This window comes from Malania oleifera, chromosome 2, assembly GCF_029873635.1.
Source record: "Malania oleifera isolate guangnan ecotype guangnan chromosome 2, ASM2987363v1, whole genome shotgun sequence".
NCBI classification, from domain to species: domain Eukaryota; kingdom Viridiplantae; phylum Streptophyta; class Magnoliopsida; order Santalales; family Ximeniaceae; genus Malania; species Malania oleifera.
Genome location: NC_080418.1, coordinates 131,097,497 through 131,118,008, shown reverse-complemented (window position 1 = coordinate 131,118,008; position 20,512 = coordinate 131,097,497). Strand labels below are relative to the sequence as shown.

Here is a 20,512-nt window from a genome sequence, read left to right as displayed (position 1 = left end):
GGCCACAAATATTGAGATAAAATGAGGTTGGAAATACAATCTTAGATTTTGACATGTCTTATGATTTGGTTATTTTCAAAACTCTCTTTATGAAAAGAAAATAATACTTAACCTTCAAGAGTGGGTACAATACAAGTTAAATAGATTTCTTCTTAACAAAGAATGGGAATTGTCTATTTTGGGAGGATTTATAGTTATTCTAGGTGAATGTTTGGCTACACAATATAGAGCCTTAGTATTACACAACATATTTGAAGCAACAAGAATCAATACAAAAATATACGTGGTTCGACAATGCCTACATCCATGGGAGCAATTGGCAAAGGTTTCACTTTGAATTCTCAAAGTACACAATACAGGTGTAATGACCTCAAAAATAGTTATACAAAATTAGTGGAATGCTTTAAAAAAAAAAAAATTATTATTATTACATTAAATTAATTAATTAAACAATAGAATGAATAGTATTAATTTTTTTTGAATTAATTGAATTAAATAAGTATCTATTATTATATATACCATTAACTTATACATATATATATAATAATAGATATAAATATATACATGGACGCTTAAGGAATTCCAATTACGGAAGACGCCCCCTCCTCAATTTCGTCTCTCTCACTCTCTCTCTCTCTCCTCTCAACTCACTCTCTCTCTCCTCGATTTTTCGGTGAAACGCGCACCGATTGAAGAAGGGAAAATATCCCTAAGTTCTAAATTCAACCACCAACATTTTAAGCGAAGTGAATTTGTCATTTGGGCGTTATAGGTATCACACCTGGGATAAGGTAAGAAGAATAAGTTATGTTAGTTATTTTAGAAATTCAACCAGTTAAATCATGGTATATAATTATTGGAAGATTGTATATGGATTTCGGAGAAATTTTATGGGTATGAAAATTATAGTTTATTTATTAAATTATAGTATTTCATTAAATTAGATTTATGGGAATATTTTGGAATTAGATTAAATCGCGGGGATTTGATCATATTGGTATTTTTAAATATGTTAGAAATTAAATTTAAATATGGGAAGTGGATCATACCCGCGTTTATTTATTTATCTTTTTTTTAAAAAAATTTAACTAGTTAATGGGAGTGTGTGAGCCTAGGGATGTTAGGATAATAATTATTATGGGATTTAGTTGATTATGCTAAAATATATGAATACAAGGATTTGTGTGAATGCCGAAAGCACTACTTTTGGATCCCTACAAGTATTTCTCCAAAAATAAGGTAAGGGGAATAGATTATGTCAAGCGTTTTACAAAGTTAACTACCTAAATTATAGTATGTGAATTCAAGAATGAATGTCTGAGTTTTCCTGGATATACAAACATATGAAATGGGAGTTTTGAAATGATATGCATTTGCTGTAAGTCGGGTTGGGTTGAGCAAAACCCAGAAGATAATGATACCAATATTTTTAGTAGTATATTAAAGTACAGATTATCAGAGAAAATGTGTGGCATGAGTTAAATATTATGCATGAACAACTTTATTAGTTTATGGAAAAGTATATATATAGACAGAGATATGAAATTTATACAGTACCATAGTATGACAGTGCTTTTTATAAAGCTATAGTGTAACCGAGTTTATACACAGTTTTATATAGATTTTATACAAAGATATAGTGTTCTATGTAGAAATACAGTACAGAGTTTTATACAATTATTTTATAAAGTAATATAGTGTTCTATATGGAACTATGGCGTTCCTTAAAGAACTATAGTACAGATATTTATATAGAGATACATTGTTCCCTATGTGGAACTACAATGTTCCTTATGGAACTACAATGTTTCCTAAGTGGAAGAATAGCACAAATACTTTATGCAGAGAAACAAAGTTCCTTATGGAACTACAGTATAGTATTTTTATACAGAGTTACAGTGTTTTCCCACAAATGTATATAGTATGACAGTTTTTAACAGAATGTGTAAATGATATCATGTATATATTGTTTTGGAAATCACATTGTATGGTTTCAAAACCCTGATGGACCATAGTTGGGCATGGTACTATAGCCCCATAGTTGCCAGTGCAGCCACACTTCTTTGATAGGGTGTTGGTAGCATAGTCGATTCTGCCATTGAAGTGTAGAGCTACCCCCTGGAGTCTGGACCAGTTGGGTAGGTGAATCGCACTCATAGTTTGAGATACAATTACATTTATAGACATAGTTTATCTAGTTTGGTATGCCAACCATGGCTAGGTCCAACCTTCAGGCCTCACAACCCGGATCATGCGGGATTAATTCATGACGTTATAGTATTATACATCCAGGGGAGTTCTTCTATACATATATGCACATTTACTTGTGTCGCGACGTCCCCGGGAGCGCGTGTGCCCCGGGCGGCGAAATTAAAATCAATTTGAATTTTCAATTAAAAAGATGAAAGTGTCGGAGTCGCCACTAACCTTTAGTGCGGTTAGAACACATGATTACTACCCCGTCAGGGGTAGAATCGGTCTACATTACCAGAATTGGGGTCGGGAGTTCGGTTACGCGAGGGGAAGGTACGAGCACCCCCTACGCGCCCGTTCTTACGAACGGTACCTAATTAATTTGAAATTATCCCTAAGTTAATCTAATAATTCTTTAAATTACTCCTTTTTATGAATTTATAAATACATGTAAAAAATAAATAAATAAATAAATATATACATATATATATATTCCCTCAGAGCTTAGGGTACGTGGTGCCCAAAGGCTCATACCCCCGCAATAAAATCATAGGGATTATGAGTAAGAAAATATACTCCCAAAATTTTGAAATTGTATATAGAATTTTTATAGGAAAATACTTAGTATGGGAGGTTTTAATATATATTAACAAGATAATAAACTAATAAATTAAATTACTATAATATATGCAATAATAATAAGGATACATATATGCTATATATACTATATAGTAATAAATTGATTATAGCACCTAATAACTTATCCTAATAATGAACCAACCTAATAGATAGTAATAATACACATATCATCATAATAATAACAATATAACTCATATCATAATAATACTAAACTTAGGATAATAATAATAATGATACTATATTATACGTAATAATAATAACAATAATATTAATAATGACAATAATATACTACCATATAATAAGATAATGACATCCTATAAATACAATAATAACAACCCGGAAATAATCAAAACCTTAAAGTTAATATTCAACATATACACATATGGAAACAATTAATACCTATGGAAACAATTTGGACCCTAGAATAAATGTACAAAATGCAATAATAAATATGGAAATAACTGAAATTATGGAAACAAATTGACCTAAAAATTAGCATGTTAATAAACAATAATATATATTTAAAACAATTAATAAAATTAAGGCAACAAATCAAACCTAAATAATATATAATAATAATCAAAAACCCTAAATCAATATGACTGCCCTAATATACAATATCAATATTACAATAATGATCACCCAAAATATACAATATCAATATGACAATGATGAAAACCATAGAGTAACTATATAATAAGATCAACTAAATATTAACATGATAATTACAACAATAATAAACAATAATATCACAGGAATACATAATAGACAATAATATTACGTAAATATATATACATGCAAATTAGATATACAATTTGAATATTATGGAACTACAATAATAATATGAAAATATGTAAGCATATATGCAATAGAATGTGCACGAATATGCAAATAATAATATAAGACAATCACAATAATAATACAAATATACAAATTATACAAAAAAATGTGCATTCAAAATAATATAAATATACAAATAAACATATAAGGCAATAACAATAATATATATGCACATTAGATAATAACTAATAAATGACAACAATAATAATAGTACTCCACTAATATAATAATAATAATAATAAGAACATACCAACAATATATATAATAATAATACTAATAATAATAAGTCAACAATATAATAATATTACTTAATAATAATACAAACAAAGTAATACTAATACAAACAAAATAATACTAATACAAGTAAAATCAATATAATAATGTTAATACAATTAATATAATGGCAATAATAATATTCAAGCAATTTACTAATAGTGATATATAAATAATAATAATAATAATATTACTAATAATAATATACAAATAATAATAACAATATGATCAACATATAAAAAAAAAAAACCTTTAATAACAATTTTAATATATATAACAAGTATAAAATAAAGAAAAATTTAAACATTAAAATATAAAGTGTGTGTGTGCATGTGAAAGTATGTGTGTGTGCGCTCACTGTGTGTGTGCGTGTACAGGAAAACTTACAGTGGGGGGGGGGGGGGTACCGCAGGACTGAGAAGATGCCAGAGACGGCGATGGTGGCTGGAGACTCGTGGGAAAGCGGCGGCGACTATGAGTGGCCGGAGAAGTGGCGGTTCATGCAGCAGCAGCAGGAATACGCCGGAGCTGGTATTATTGGGTGAGCTTGACAATGGCCAGCCGGAGCAGAGGGTAATAGTGGCCATCACTGAGTCGCCGAAGGACTCTGGTTCGTGGGCTGTGCGGGTGGCTTGAGAAGGTTGCAGAGGGCTGCTGATGGAGTTCTCGGCTGTAGTGGCCGGAGACAGCCGCGGCTGTGTTGGCGACGACCACGGCTAGGGACAGGTGGCCGCAGCAGCGGCGACTTCTTGCTGGTTCGTCAGGTGAGTGGAGAAGGAGAGTGATGGAGAGCGAGAATGATAGAGGGGGTCCTGCGTCTGAGCTTGGAGGATGGTGGTGGTCGTGGATCTCGTGGCCGAGGATGATGTGGAAGGAGTTGCCGTGGCCAAGAGGAGGATGAGCAGCGAAGGAGGATTGAGGCGGCGACAGTGGCGACTGTGGTGGCTTGAGGCTATGACTGGTTCAGTGAGGAACCAGGGGAGAGCGGAGAGGATGGATGGCCGGGTTTTTTTGTTTTTTTTTTGGTCTCCGGTTGCCGGCTGTGCGCAGCCTTGTGCAACGCCCCCCCTTCTTATAAAAATAATTTTGAAAAAAACCCTAAAAACATTTCCTTTTTTGGTTTATGGTATTTTTCTTTTTTTTTTGGAAATAATATATACTACTATTATAGAAATAAGGAAAAAATAATAATAATAATACTAATAATAATAATAATAATAATAATAATAATAATAATAATAATAATAGTAATAGTAATAACAAAGATAAATAAATAAATAAAATAATAATAATAATAGTAATAAATAAAGGTAAAAATACTAATAATAATAATAATTAAAAATAATGTCAATAATAATGGAAATAATAAATAATAATAATAATAATAATAATAATAAACAATATAAATAGAAATAAAAATAAAAGTAATAATAATAATACTAATGAAAAATAATAATAATAATAAAGAAAATAATAATAATAATAATAATAATAATAATAATAAGATTAGTGAAAATTAATAATAATAATAATAATAAGAATAAATAAAATAATAATAATAATAATAATAATAATAATAATAATAAAATAACAATAATAATAATAATAGTAATACATATATTGGGCCTGGGTAAAAATGGGGTGTCTACAACTTGTATAGAGATGCTTATTTTATATAGAGTATGATTTGAGAAACTTGTTATATACAAAGTATGAATTAAGATACACATTTATATAGAGTGTGATTTGCGATACTAGTTTATATAAAGTATGATTTGAGATACTATTTTACACGTAGCATGATTTGAAAGAAAGGAAAGTAACATAAAAAGTATTTTTATGGGCATGTATACAGTTCTATATGAGCTCGCAGAGTAAGAAAAGACTATGAAAGTGTATTTGAAACATTAAAACTCATATTGTCACACACTGATAATAATTTATTCTGTCTTATTAAGAGGTGTCTCACTCTTATAATTTTATCATTTGAAGAAACCGAGGTAGACATGCTTAGAGTTCTATAGAGCAGAGATTAAGAGTACTGTTCAGGGTAAGTAATAGTGAGACACTGTGTTGTATAGGAAAGTATGTGTATGATTTTGGGATGTATATGGATGGATAATTCTTGGGGACTTATGTATGAACATGATGATGGTCAAAACTCTGGTATTGCTATTGTATGTGTGTGTAAATAGATGCTTCCATTAAGTTATGACTATTTGAGGACTGTTGTACCTGGTGTGTCACTTTAGGCAACACGGGTTACTATAGTGCATTTGCTACATGAATTATGCATAGAATTTTAAAAATTATTACAGTCTGGTATCAGAGTTGTCATGATGACATTATTATTCTTGTATCAGAACAGGTTTATTTTATAGATATATATACATATAGAAAAAATATGGTAGAGGGCATGATAGTTTGGTTTCAAAGCCTAGATTGCTAGGTTCTGTAGACTTTAGTAAAAAATGGATAGAACTACTAGAGTAAAGGATTGAATTTTGATGAGGACAAGAAATGAGTAGACTGAGATTATAGTAAGTCATTTTTGGAGGTTTAAATTGGTATTTTGGATTCTATTTCGCAGCTTGGAGATAGGAGATTCCGTTGTGGTTTTTATGATTTTCCTGGGTGACGATTTTAGGAAAGCCATAGTAAAGTATTGCCAGTTCCTGTTTCTAAGTGGTAAGACTGAATCTTAAATTGGGAGTAAGGACGTTAAGTTGGTAGGTTGTGTAAGGATATAGTATATTTTATATAGTTCAATGACTGCATCAACTATATTAAAATAGTGAAATTCTAAGGCTCTTTATTCCATTTTCAGGATGGACCCTAGAAGTAGCAATGCATATACTGGAGGTGATGATTTAGGCCCTTCTAATTTAGGTGGTGCAGACTCAAATGTGGTGCTACGTAGTGTTGCCCAACAAGTGAAGGTAGAAATGGCCAGAAATTTAGGGGAACGGGGCTGCACGATTGAGCAGTTTACACATTTGAATCCCCTACCATTTTCCGGAGGGGCCGATCCATTCGTGGCTGAAGATTGAGTATAGGAGTTTGAGGAGACGTTGACAGTTCTCCCTTGTTCAAATGAGTAGAAAGTCCTATTTGCTTCGTTTAAGTTGACAAATAAGGCTAAACACTGGTGGAGATCAGCGAGATTGCGGGAGGAGCAGAGGCCTGTGCCTATAGCCATAACTTGGAGCCTCTTTAGGGAATTATTCTTCAAGTGGTATTTCCATGCTACCACCAGAAATGTAAAAGCAGTGAAATTTTTGAATTTGATTGAGGGACACATGACGGTACGACACTATGCCGCGAGGTTCATTGAGCTGTCTCGTTTCGTCCCATGCAAGGTTCCAGGAGAAGAAAAAAAGGTAACAAAATTTGAGAGCAGCCTGAGGTAGGGTATATATGAGCAAGTAGTGGCCTTTTAAGTCCATACTTTTTCAGAACTAGTAGATAGAGTCACAGTAACAGAGACCAGTCTACAGAGAGGTGCTAGGATACAGAGTCTGAGGAAGAGGCCTACACCTCCTAGGTTCCATGCGAGCACTAGTAAGAGTCAGTGGAGGAGGCACACTGTGGGTCCATGGCAGACGGTAGGACACCAAGTCCCTTAAAAAAATCTAGCACCCCTTGTTTGTGCTAGGTGTGATCGGAGGCACTAGGGGAGTGCCGAGTTGGGATAAATGCCTCCTACAGGTATGCTTGGCCTAGACATATTGCGAGAGACTGCCAAGCATAGCCATCTAATCTGCCTGCTCTTAGAAAATTGTAGGGGAACAATCAAGCACCCCTAGGAAATCAATAGAGGAACACTGCCTTGACACGGGTCTATGCACAAACACTGAGAGACACAGAGGTGACCGACGATGCAGTGATAGGTATGATTTCAATTTTGTGATATAGAGCTATTTTTTTATTTGATTTAGGGGTGAGTCACTCCTTCATAGCCTGAGAATTCATTAAGTCATATGATATAGAAGTTCAGCCACTAGATATCCGTTTATCAGTGGCTACACTTACTAGGACCATAGTGTCGTGTAGAAAGGTACTCAAAGATTGTATGATCAGTATTCAGGGGTGGTCTTTGCTAGCTAACTTGGTAGTTCTAGAAATGCATGGTTTTGAGGTAATTCTGAGAGTGGACTAGCTAGCAGCCCACAATGCCAGTATTGATTGCTCTTAGAAAGAGGTAGCATTTAGACCTCTAGGAAAGTAAGAGTACAAATTTGTGGGGACATGTCTTCATACCCCACTACAGATATTATCAGCCATTCAGGCAAGGAGGTTGCTATGGAGGGATGTAAGGGGTACCGGTTTCTTTGAAGGAAGTTCCAGAAGGGGAATTAAAATTGAAAGACATCCTGATTGTAAGGGATTTTCCTGATGTGTTTTTGGAGGATTTGTAGGGACTGCCTCCCGATTGCGAGGTAGAGTTTGCTATCAATCGATCACCAAGAATTGTGTTGATTTCTAAAGTTCCGCACAGAATGGCGCCAACGAAAACTACAGGAATTGTTAGACAAGGGGTTTATCGGGTTGAGTGTATCACCCTGGGGAGCAACTGAATTGTTTGTGAAAAAGAAAGATGGGTTGATGAGAATATGTATCGACTATAGAGAAATCAATAAAGTTACCATTACGAATAAATACTTGCTTCCCTGTATTGATGATTTTCTTGACTAGATTCATGGGACATATACATTTTACAAGATTGATCTATGATTCAGGTACCATCAAGTGATGGTCAAGGCAAAGGATGTTCCAAAAATAGTGTTTTGAACTCGATATGACCATTATGAGTTCCTGGTTATGTTGTTCAGACTAACAAATGCTCCTATTGTGTTCATGGATCTGATGAATAGGGTCTTCCATCACTACTTGGATTAGTTTGTTATGGTTTTTATTGTTGATATTTTGGTGAAATCAAAGAGCCCCAAGGAACACAAGGATCATTTGTTGATAGTTTTACAGGTGCCAAGAGAAAGGAGGTTGTATGCCAAGTTCAAAAAGTGTGAATTCTTGTTGAAACAAGTCACATTCCTTGGACACGTGATATCCATGGGCAACATTTCTGTGGATCCAAGAAAGATTGAGGTGGTAGTGGACTGTGAAAGACCGAAAAATGTATACGAAGTCAGAAGTTTCTTGGGATTGGCTGGATACTATCACTGATTTGTAAAGGGATTCTCTAAATTGTCAGGTCCTTTGACAAAATTGACCAAGAAAAGTGTAAAGTTTCAATGGACAAATGAGTGTGAATGGAGCTTATAGGAATTAAAGCAGCGACTTATCACTGCACCGGTTCTAACGATTCCTTTAGGAGAAAAGTGTTTTATAGTTTATAGTGATGCGTCACACAAATGACTCGAGTTTGTTCTGATGTAGTGGGGGAGAGTTGTAGCTTATGCTTCACGGCATCTCAAAGAATATGAAAAGAATTACCCTACCCATGATCTGGAGTTAGCAACAATGGTTTATGCCATAAAAATTTGGAGGCATTATTTGTACTAGGGTAGGTGTGAGATCTTCACAGACCATAAGAATTTGAAGTATTTATTCACACAAAAAGAATGAAACATGAGATAGAGAAGGTGGCTAGAGCTAATTAAAGATTATGATTGCACCATCAATTACCACCCAGGAAAAGTTAATGTGGTAGCGAATGCTTTGAGTAGGAAATTAGTGGGTTCATCAGTATCAATAATGGTTACTCAGCATATGATCCATATGGATTTAGAAAGGCTTAATGTGGAGTTGGTTGATGGAAATCACCAGAACCTCATTACTAATCTGGTACTTTAGCCCACATTATAGAAAATAATTAAAGCTACTGAGATTAAAGATGCAGAATTATTAAATATTATGGATAAAGGGTATAATGGTCTGAGTGCAGAGTTTAATATCTCAGAGGATGGAGCTTTGAGGTTCCGTACCAGACTTTGCATACCTATTAATGTTGAGATCAAAATAATTATTCTAGAGGAAGCACATGGATCCCTTTTTACAGTGCACCCTAGAAGCACTGAGATGTACAGGGATTTACAGGAGTCTTTTTGGTAGAGTAATATGAAGAAAGAAATTGTTAAATATGTGGAGCAATGTTTGACATACCAGTAGGTGAAAGCTGAGCATTAGAGACTGATCGGATCATTGCAACCACTTCACATCCCCGAATGGAAGTGGGAGAACATTTCAATGGACTTCGTCACAGGGTTACCATCGGCACTTCATAGATAGGACACCATCTAGGTAGTCGTTCACCGATGGACAAAGACTACCTATTTCCTTCCAATCAAAGTTAATTACTCCATGAGTACACTAGTAGAGTTTTACATATAAGAGATAGTTAGACTACACGACATGCCAATATCCATTGTATCAGACCGAAACCCACGGTTCACATCTCAATTTTGGAAGAGTTTGCAAAGAGCCATGGGTTCACAGCTGACATTTAACACAACATTTCATCCTTTGATCGATGGATAGACAGAGAGGACCATACAGATACTAGAAGATATGCTACTAGCTTGTGTGCTGGACTTTGGTGGTAGTTGGAAATAGTTTTTACCACTTTTGAATTTGATTATAATAACAACTACTAGGCCAGCATTGGGATGGTACCATATGAAGCATTGTATGGCTAGTGGTGTCAATCTACGTTATATTGGGATGAAATTGGTGAAAGACGAATATTGGGGCCAGAGATAGTTTAGCAGACTTCAGAAAAGATCAAACTCATCTGAGATAGGATCAAAATAGCTCAGAGTTGCTAGAAAAGTTATGCTGACACCCATTGAAGAGAGTTGGAGTTTGGTGCGGGGGCCCATGTATTTTTGAAAATAGCACCGATAAAAGGAGTAACGATATTTGAGAAAAATGGTAAGCTGAGCCCTAAGTTTATTAGACCATTTGAGATATTGGAAAGAGTGGATTCAATTGCCTACAGGTTAGAATTACCATTGGTTCTATCTAGAATCCATGACGTATTCCACGTATCTATGTTGAGGAAATGCATTGCAAATCCACCTCATGTAATCAGTCATGAGGCACTTGAACTTAGAGATGCCTTGTCATATGAAGAAGTGCAAATGGAGTTCTTGGATTGGAAGGGACAAGAACTACGTACTAAAAAGATCCCACTAGTAAAAGCTCTTTGGCACAATCATGCTGTAAAAGAAGCTTAATGGGAATTAGAGGAAAAGATGCACTAGAGATATCCACACCTGTTCAGCGGGACCCAAAGTTAGACTAGTAAGAGTAAAAGTAAATGATAGTTTACATCTATTGACTTGTACAATATAGGGTAGTTAGTGTTTTGGTTTTGGTTATGAATGGTTTTGGGAAAGTTTTCTTTTATGTGAATGATTGTAATCTCCCAGGACCCTCTGTTGTAACCATGGTATTCCTCCGCTATAAGTGAGGGTAATTAATAAAATTGTAACGAATGTTTTGTCAAAGATTGATACATGAGATTGATAGCAAATTTTTAGGATGAAATTTTTATAAGAAGGGAAGAATGTAACGACCTCAAAAATAGTTATACAAGATTAATGGATTGATCCTTTTAAATTATTATTATATTAAATTATTTAATTAAACAATAGAATGAATAATATTTTTAAAAAAATTGAATTAATTGAATTAAATAAATAAACAATATATATATAAGGATAAAATGTGTATATATAAAATATGAATATGACATAATAATAGATATAAGTATATAAAGTTAATGGTATGTATAATAATAGATATAAATATATACATGGAAGCTTAAGAATTAAGCTTTCAGACTTCCAATTACAAAGGACGCCCCCAACCCCCCAATTTCGTCTCTCTCTCTCTCTCTCTCTCTCTCTCTCTCTCTCTCTCTCTCTCTCTCTCTCTCTCTCTTTCTCCTCAACTCACTCTCTCTATCTCTTTCTCTCATTGATTTTTGGGCGAAACGTGTGCTCATTGAAGAACAGAAAGTATCCTTGAGTTCCAAATTCAACCATGAATGTTTTAACTAGAATGGATTCGCCATTTGGGTATCGGAGGAACCACTTTTGGGATAAGGTAAGGAGAATAGGTTATGTTAGTTATTTTATAAATTCACCCAATTCAATCATGGTATAAAATGACTGGAATATTGTTAATAGATTTTTGAGTAATTTTATGGGTATGAAAATAATGGCTTATTAAATAAATTATAGTATTTAATTAAATTATATTTCTGGGAATTTTTTAGAATTAGAATAAACTATAGGAATTAGATCACATAGGTATTTTTAAATATGTTATAAATTAAATTTAAATATGGAAAATGGATCATACTTGCATTTTATTTTTATTGAATTTAACCGGTTAATGGGAGCGTGTGAGCCTAGGGATGTTAGGATAGTACTTATTTCGGGATTTAGCTAATTAAGCTAAAATATATGAATATAGGGATTTGTTCGAATGCCTCAGGCACTGCTTTAGGATCCCTACAAGTATTTCTCCAAAAATAAGGCAGGGGGAATAGATTATGTCAAGCGTTTTACAAAGTTAACTGCCTAAATTAGAGTATGTAAATTCAAAAATGATTATCAAAGTTTTCCTAAATATACAGACATATGAAATGGAAGTTTTGGTATGATATACATTTTATGTAAGTTGGGTTGGGTTGAGTAAAACCCAAGAGATAAGGATACCAATATTTTTAGTTGTATATTAAAGTATAGATTATTAGAGAAAATGTGTGACATGAGTTGAATATTATGCATAAATAACTTTATAACTTTATAGAAAAGTATATATATAGATAGAGAAATGATTTTTATGTTGTACGATAGTATGACAGTACTTTTTCTAAAGCTACAGTGTAACCGAGTTTATGCAAAGTTTTATGCAAATTTTATACAAAGATATAGTGTTCTATATAAAACTACAATACAAAGTTTCATACAAATATTTTATACAATAATATAGTGTTCTATATAGAACTATGGCGTTCCTTAAGGAACTACAGTACATATATTTGTACAGAGATACATTGTTCCCTAAGTGGAACTATGACATTCCTTATGGAACTAAAGTGTTCCCTAAGTGGACTTATAGCATAGATATTTTATACAGAGAAACAATGTTCCTTATGGAACTACAATATAGTATTTTTATACAAAGTTACAGTATTTTTCTATAGATGTATATAGTATAATAGTTTTAACAGAATGTGTTAAATATATCATGTATATATTATTTTGGAAATCACATTATATGGGTTAAGAACCTTGATTGACCATAGTTAGGAATGGTACTGTAGCCCCATTGTTGCCAATGTAGCCACACTTCTTTGATAGGGTGTTGGTGGCATAGTCAATTATGCCATTGAAGTGTAGAGCTACTCCTTGGAGTCTGAACCAATTGGGTAGGCAAATCGTACTCATAGTTTGAGATATAGTTACAGTTAAAGACATAGTTGATCTAGTTTGGTACGCCAACCATGGCTAGGTCCAGCCTTCGGGCCGCACAACCCGGATCATGCAGGGTTAATTCATGCCATAATTCAATGTATCCCTTAAGTATCTGAAAATCCATTTGATGGCTTCCAAAGTTTGCCTACCTAGATTAGAAATAAACTTACTTACCATACTCACAAAATGTGCTAAATATGGCCTTGTACACACCATGACATACATTAAACTTCCCACAACGCTAACATAGGATACCTTTGACATATCTCAAATATCATCATCTGTACTTGGGCAATCTACAAAGGATAATTTAAAATGACTCGCTAGAGGTGTACATACCGGTTTTGCATTAGCCATGCTAAACCTATCCAACACCTTCTCCACATAACCGCCATGAGATAACCATAACCTCCCTACAGTTCTGTCCCAGAGAATCTTCATCCCAAGTATCTTCTTAGCTAGACCAAGATCTTTCATGTCAAACTCTTTATGCAACTATTCCTTTAACTAATTTACCTCAGTTAAATCTTTAGCATCTATTAACATGTCATCGACATACAACAACAATAAATCATCAAGTTTGTTTGCATACATGCTATAGTTATACTCACTTGTTTTGCAGCCAATCTTGATCATATATGAATCAAATCTTTTATACCATTGCCTTGGAGACTGTTTCAACCCATAAAGAGATTTCTTTAACTTGCAAACTAAGTTTTCCTTTCCTAGTTCACTAAATCCCTCTGGTCATATCATACAAATATGTTCCTCCAAGTCACCGTGAAGAAACGTCGTCTTCACATCCATTTGTTCCAAATGCATATCATAATAGCCACGAACCCCAACACTATCCTAATAGAAGTGTGTCGGACCATAGGTGAAGAAATTTCATCATAGTCTATTCCCCTTTTCTGTGAGTACCCTTTTGCCACTAACCTTCCCTTGAATTTTTTTCCTTCCTTTTTTAAAATTGCTTCCGTCTTCCTATATACCCATTTGCAACCTATATCCCTCTTCCCATATGGAAGCTCCACCAACTCGAAATTTTGACTCTTATATAGTGATTCCATTTCCTCAATCATTACACCCATCTACCTACCTTTCTCCTCATCGTGCACTGCCTTTTGAAATGTTGTTGGATCATCGCATCTGGTAAGGAAAGCATAAGACACTAACTCTTCAAATCTAAACCTTAGTGGTGGTCCAATAGCGCATCTGGATCTCCATATAAGAAGATTGTCAACTTATTGGTTTCCTGAGCTAGAACTCTCTGTAGACACCCTATTTTTGCCCTAGCCAAATAGAATAAGGGGTTCCCTTTGTTTTATTATTTTATTATTATCATTAGTATTTTTATTATTATTATTTTCTTCAAAATTGATACTTTATTATTATTATTTTTTATTATTTTTATTTATATTATTAGTATATTCATTATTATTATTATTATTATTATTATTATTATTATTATTATTATTATTATTATTATTATTATCCTTACTAGTACTTTTATTTTAAATTTTATTTTCCATTTATTTTATTGTTTTTCATATATTATTATTACTATTTTTATTATTATTATTATTATTATTATTATTAATATTATTATTAGTATTACTATTATTTTTATTATTTTTATTATTATTGTTATTATTATTATTATTATTATTATTATTATTATTATTATTATTATCCTACTAGTATTATTATTACTATAACTATTATTATTATTATTATAAAAAATAAAAACAAAAAAAACAAAAAAAGGAAAGTGTGTATTAGGGTTTTGGGGAGATGCCTATTTAAAGGCATGTTTTGGAACCAAATGGGGAGGAGGCGGCGAACACAGCCGGGGCAGCACACAGAAAAGCCAAAGAAAAAAAAAAAAAAAGTCTTCCGTATTCTTCTTCTTCTTCTTCTTCCGGCCACCCACAGCGCCTCCTAGCCACTGCCGCCTCAATCCTCCCTCTGCTCCTCTCTTCACCATACCCGAGCCAGAGCTCCTCCCAAATCAGAACCGAGGACCACCAGCCAGCCCGAGTACCAGCAGCGCCCAGCAGCTCCGTCCAAACCAGACCCGAGGACCACCAGCCAGCCTGAGTACCAGCAGCGCCCAGCAGCTCCGTCCGAGCAGCTAACCCGACCCAGGCTCTCCATACCAGCAGCCGAGAACCACCATAGCACTACCCATCTTTCAATTGCAGCTGAAGACGTCCTCTGCTCCACGCTCCTCCGGCCACCTAGCCACGGCTCCTTGGGCTCCGGCAACAAGACCCCGACCACTGTTCGCCTCCTCCAGCAACACCACCGTGACAACCTACCGACACGAGCAGCACCGGCGACCTTCCTCTGCAACACCATCGCCGGCCACCACGGACTTCTGCAACTGCTGCTGCTGCCCCTCTCCACACCAGCTTCTCATATCGTCGCATAGGTATGTATTGTTTCATGTTTATATATATATATATATATATATGTACATATACATATATATATGTATGAATGGTCTTGTTAATATTATATAATTCATAGATATGTATGATTCATTACTTTAATATTATCATGTAAACAGTGTATTATTTTAGTTTTTTTTATTATTGTTACAAATTATTTAGGCTGTTCATATTAGTGTGTTTATTGTTTAGATATTATTTAGAATTTTTGATTTATGTAGGATATTTATCCTGTCTATTGTTTATATGGTATTTGGGGATTTTGATTATTATTGTTTAGTATTTAGGAGTGTATTATTAGTGCAATCCAGGTTTGTTCTTTTTATTATTTACATTATTTTCATTGTATTACCAACAGTTATAGATATTATTGTTTGTATGTTACTATTATTATTGTTATGTGTAGCATTATTATTATTATTATTACACTTATATTGCATGGTAGGTTTTTTTTTTTTTTTTTTTTGAATAATTGTTATTTATTGTTATGAATTACCCTTATTATGGTTATCTTGTAGATAATATATATATATATATATACCCATGTCCATATTTTTAATTGTTTTCATATTTAATACCCATGTCTATATTTTTTATTGTAAATATTAATTGATTTGTTCCGATTGTTGTAGGGTGTCTTTTATTTGCAGTGGTAAGTAGTCTATTGCCTTGTATCTAAATGTGGTAATATTCATCGTGTGTATATTAACACATTGTTTGTTGTAGCATTTAATTAACTATGTTATTGATGGTGGTATGTTATTTACTTTAGTATATATTGTGTATTTAGGGATTAAACTATTATGTGTTGTATTTAGGGTTTTTAAGGGTATATTTAGGGTTTTGTTCATCATATGCTTTATTTAGGGTTCAATTGGTCTCTTATATTGTCACTATATATTAATGGTAAGGTTTCAAAATTATTTCCATAATTATTGTCGCGTGTGTTATTTGGTAATTCTAGGGTTTAAATTACTTCCCATAATATTGCTTGTGTAATAGTTTCTATTATTGTATATATTGCATGTATATTATAGGGTTTAATTTGTTTCCACATTGTTATTTATTAATGGTAAGGCTTCAATTATTTCCATAATTAGTAGTGCATATATCGTATATTTATTTTAGGGTTCAAATTGTTTCCATATTATTATTATTATTATTATTTTTATTAGGGATTAATTGTTTCCATATGTGTAAATATTGAATATTAACTTTAGGGTTTTGATTATTTCCAAGTCGTTATTATTGTATTTATAGGACGTCAATGTCTTATTATGGTATGTGTTACACTATTATTATTATTATTATTATTATTATTATGCGCGTATTATTACTATCTATTAGGTTGGTTTGTTATTAGGGCAAGTCATTAGGTGTTATAGCAATTTATTATCATATAGTATATATGGCATATAGTTGTTATTATTATTATTATTATGTAGTTTTTTTTATTTTCATGTACTATGGTATGTTTGATATCGTTGTTTACATTATATGTTTATATTTAGTATTATATATTGCAGTATTATTTTAGTGTCCATTATAAGGTGTAGTATTTTAGCTTATTACTACGTTCACTATTATTATGTTTACTATTATTACGTTTATTATTAAATTATGTGTTTAGTATGTTATGTATATGTTTATATTATAGTATTTATTTTTGCGTGGGTGTTTCCCTATGATTTTAATGCGGGGGGTATGTGCCTTCGGGCTTCACGTACCTTAAGCTCTGAGGGAATATATGTATATATTTTATTTATTTAGTTATTTATTCATTTTTCATGTGTGTTTATTAATTCATAAAAGGAGTAGTTTAAAGAATTGTTAGATTAACTTAGGGATAATTTCAAATTAATTAGGTACCGTTCGTAAGAACGGGCGCGTAGGGGGTGCTCGTACCTTCCCCTCGCGTAACCGAACTCCCGACCCCAACTCTGGTAATGTAGACCGATTCTACCCCTAACGGGGTAGTAATCATGTGTTCTAACCGCACTAAAGGTTAGTGGCGACTCCGACATTCAATATTTTCCTTAAAAATTAAAATTAATTTCTAGTTCGCCGCTAGGGGCACACGCGCTCCCGGGACGCCGCGACACTCTCTGCAACCAAACAACCATGATCATTGTTGTTGCTCTGAGCTTCTAAATCAACCTGCACAACATGTTTATCTTTGCCCCAATTTTCTGGATCTTGTTTCTATTCATCACAAAGTTTGAGTATGCTTCACCATAACCTTCTCATCAAAGACTACATCTCTACTGATCACCACCCTATTTACCACTGGATTGCATAACTTGAACCCCTTCATACCCTTTTGATATCCCAAAAAGATGCAACATCTAGACTCTGCGTCAAGCTTTGATCTCTCCTCACTAGACAGGTGAACATAGGCTAGACAACCGAATACCTTCAATCTGAAGTAGTCTACTACATTTCTTGTCCATACCTCTTCTACCACTTTCCCCTCTAGTGATGCCTCAGTGATCGATTTATCAAGAAACAAGTCATACTAATTGCCTCGGCCTACAAGTTCTTCAGTGGCCCTGTATTAAGCCTGAGATACCGAGCTCTTTAAGCTAGAGTTCGGTTCATCCTTTCAGCCACACCATTTTGCCGAGGCATATGGCGAACAGTAAAGTGTCTCCTAATGCCTTGCTACTTACAAAACTCCATGGACCTTGAATCAATGTACTTGGTCCCATTGTCTGACCTTCGAAATTTGATTCTCCTCCCCTCCTAGTTTTCTACTTCAACTTTCCACATCTTGAACCTGGCAAACGTATTAAACTTATGCCGCATGAAGTATACCCAAACTTTTCGTGAGTTATATTCAACAAAACTCACATAATACACATGTCCACCCCTTGATGCTACTCTAACCAGGCCCTAAACATCGGAATGTACATAATCAAGAATACCTTCTTTTTTATGAATAGTTGATTTGAATTTTGCCCTGTTTTGTTTTCCAAGAACACAAATCTTGCAAAAATCTAGCTTACATGTTATCATACTTTTCAATAGTTTCCTCTTGTGAAGTTTTTTCATTCCATGTTCCCCAATATGCCCAAGACGCATATGCCATAAGACGGATTCATCAGATTTAGCATCTACGACTGCTGCTCCACCTACAATAGTAGTTTCTTGCAGTGTGTAAATATTCCCATCTACCTTTTGCCCTTTCATCATCGTTAGATTACCTTTCCATACTTTCATAACCCCACCTTCATAATTGTAATTGAAACCATTACAATCCAAGGTGCCAAGTGAAATAAGAATCTTCCTTAACTTAGGTACTTGTCTTACATTACTCAAGGTTCTCACGGCACCATCAAACATTTTTATTTTAACATTTTCTATGCCAATGATCCTAGAAGAATAATCATTAGCCATAAGAACGGAACCTGAATTCACCAACCTATAGGTGCTGAACCACTCCTTGTTTGAAGTCATATGGTAAGAACATGTCGAGTCAAGTATCCATGAGTCCATAAGGTGATCCAACCCTAAAAAAACTGAAACTACATGACAATCATTGCAAACTGAATTTTCTTTTTGAACCACATTCGCAGATTTTGAAGTCCCTTCATGCTTTTTCCGCATTTCTTTTCTTCCAATCCAAACACTTCGGTTTCACATGCCCCCTTTTACCGCATCTATAACACTAGATATCATTGTTCTTCTTGGATTGAGTATGGGATTTTTGACTTGATCCATGTTTGGATTTTCCTTTCCTATGCTCATAGTTACCTTTCACCACAAGTCCTTCTCCTTCATCACATATATTCAGCCTTCGATGCAAATTCAATAAGGCACTTGTCACCTCTTCCAAATTAAAAGTCTCTTTTCCCCATGTAAGAGTGGTAACTAAATTTTCATAAGTATGAGTTGTGGGCAAGGAATTTAGTAACATCAAAGTCTTATCATCTTCATCAAACTTAACATCAACACGCATTAAATCACTAATAATTTGATTAAATGCATTGGTGTGTTGATTTAAGATCAAACCATTAACCATATTAAACCAATAAAGATGCTGCTTAAGAAATAACTTATTAGAAAGTGATTTGGACATGTACCGGCTTTCTAACTTTTTCCACAAAGTCGCTGGAGAATCCTCCTCCATCATATGATAAAGCACTTTGTCAGCCAAACACAAACGTATTGTGGAAAATGGTATTTTCCTCCAATTCTTTCCAAGTTGACTCATCCATGTTGATCTGTTGAACACTATACAAGGCTTTCACCATCCCTTGCTGCACAAAAAAATCCTTCACACTTCTTTGCCACATAATGAAGTTTCTAGTTCCATCAAATTTAACAATGTTAAACCTTGCAGAAAAAGAATCTGAAGCCATGACAACAACGCTCCGATACCAATTGTTGTGAAAAGATTATAGGATTGCACGGGGGAATATATGAATGTAGCAAAAAATGAAGTACCAAATTATAATTCATACACACAATATATCTAAAAGCAACAAGAATCAACATGAAAATATACGTGGTTGAGCAATGCCTACATCCACATGAGCAATTGGCAAAGGTTTCACTATGAAATTCCTAAAGCACACAATACAATTGTATTACTATTGACTTTTTGAGTTTGATTCCTATTTTGATGCTAACAAAGCACATATATCTTATGTGTGTGCCTAGTGT

At 33.8% G+C, this 20,512-nt stretch overlaps 1 protein-coding gene across 1 annotated transcript in view; it reads right to left on the bottom strand.

Moving 5' to 3' along the window:
* LOC131148371 (subtilisin-like protease SBT5.4) overlaps window positions 1–20,512 on the bottom strand; it is a 125,500-nt gene that overhangs the window by 41,579 nt on the left and 63,409 nt on the right. The gene's annotated exons all lie outside the window — the stretch shown is intronic.